Source organism: Etheostoma cragini, chromosome 17 (assembly GCF_013103735.1).
Source record: "Etheostoma cragini isolate CJK2018 chromosome 17, CSU_Ecrag_1.0, whole genome shotgun sequence".
NCBI lineage: Eukaryota > Metazoa > Chordata > Actinopteri > Perciformes > Percidae > Etheostoma > Etheostoma cragini.
In genome coordinates this window covers 20,602,777-20,604,558 of record NC_048423.1, presented here as the reverse complement: position 1 = coordinate 20,604,558, position 1,782 = coordinate 20,602,777, and the positions used below count along the sequence as shown (strand labels likewise).

Genomic DNA, 1,782 nt, shown 5'->3' with positions numbered 1-1,782 from the left:
TTTAAGTTACTTCCGCAGTGGTTGCACTTTTCCGAACCGGATGCTCTGTCCATCAATATATATACGGTCTATGGTTGTCACGCAAATACTGGAAACAGCTATCAACATGTTTAAACGCTCTAATAGAATACAAAGCCTTTTCTTTTGTAGTCCACATTAACCATTACTAACTCAAAATCCACAGCAAGCTCTACAGTTGTCTGACCCTGGTCAGAGACAATGCAACACTATGATTGGCCAGTCTGCCTTCGAGGGGCGGGACTTAGTGAAGGGTCAATAATAGCAGCACATTTGAACCAACTACTCAAAATCAGTTTGATTTACTGCTCTCAATTTACTGTACCATTGTATGCAACAGAGTACACATGGAAAAGTTGTGCAATGGTGTCTGAGTTCTTTCTTTCTCAGCTGTGATTGGAAAGCTGTGAATTGCTGAGGGTCTCTCAGCTAAATTAACCCCATGGTTTTCGGCTCCCCCATTTGGTGAGCAGTGTCATTAAGCCAGCCCACCTGAAGTTGCTGTAAATGTAAATGTGCTGTATTTATATAGCACTTTTCAAGTCTTAACAACTGCTCAAAGCGCTTTTACATCTACAGGAAACATTCACCATTCACACACATTCATACACTGTGGCCGGGGCTGCCGTACAAGGTGCCACCTGCTCATCAGATAAACATTCACACACATTCACACTCCGATGCGCAGCACCGGGGGCAACTCGGGGTTCAGTGTCTTGCCCAAGGACACTTCAACAATCACTGCAGAGGCGGAGATCGAACCACCAGCCTTCCGATTGGCAGGCAACCGCTCTACCACTGAGCCACAGCCGCGCTGTGAATGCAGACGTTGGCTCATAACAGAACATCAACAGCAGTTTTATTGTTCACAGTTTGTATTTCTCCCATCATACTGTCTCCTTAAAGCTAATGGATATTTTACTAAGTTGGGTTCTGTGTACTGTGGTGGATAAACCCAGAATCATACTAGAAAGGTTATAGTCATATGCTCAAATTAGAGGAGTGTAACTAAGTACATTTACTCAAGTGCTGTACTTAAGTCAATTTGAGGTACTTGTACTTTACTTAAGTCTTTTCTTTTCATGCCACTTTCTACTTCTTATCTCTATATATTTCAGAGAGAAATATTGTACTTTTTACTTCACTACAATCATCTGACAGCTTTAGTTACTAATTTACTAGTAGTAAGATTTTTGCACACAAAACACATGTACATGTGAACATGTAACCCAAATACAATGTTTCCAATGAATTAAAATACCCAACAATATAACGGCCTACAAGTCCAGCTGAAATGATTCGCCAATTTACTGCTTAGTTGATCGACAGAACTGTTTGGATTGTTTCCAGTTTTTAAAATGTGAGGATTTTCCTGCATTTTCAATGCAAGACTTTTACTTGCAAAATTATTGTTTTACAGTGTGGTGTTAGTACTTTTAATTAAGTAAAGGATCTGAAGACTTCTTCCAATACTGTCAAATAGTTCTCTACAACTGGACAAGAGGGTCAAATATGTATTAATCCACGGCATAAATAGTCCCCAACCAATGTCCCATTTCCTCCAGTATAAATAAAATTTGTGAAGAACTACAGTACCCAGCTGTTTTAGAAAGTTATACAGCCAATCAACTTGGGGATGAGAGCCGAAGTTGTGACGTTGTAAAGAATTTATTGAGGAACGGATTAACACATTGATGGTTTTGGTCTTTTTATGGGATTTGTTGACAATATAAAAAATATAGAATTAAACCTGACTTAAAATAT

The 1,782-nt window shown here is 39.3% G+C and overlaps 1 protein-coding gene across 1 annotated transcript in view; it reads left to right on the top strand.

Annotated features, from left to right (window-relative positions):
• sertad2b (SERTA domain containing 2b) overlaps positions 1 to 1,782 on the top strand; it is a 53,827-nt gene that overhangs the window by 26,496 nt on the left and 25,549 nt on the right. The window lies entirely within an intron of this gene.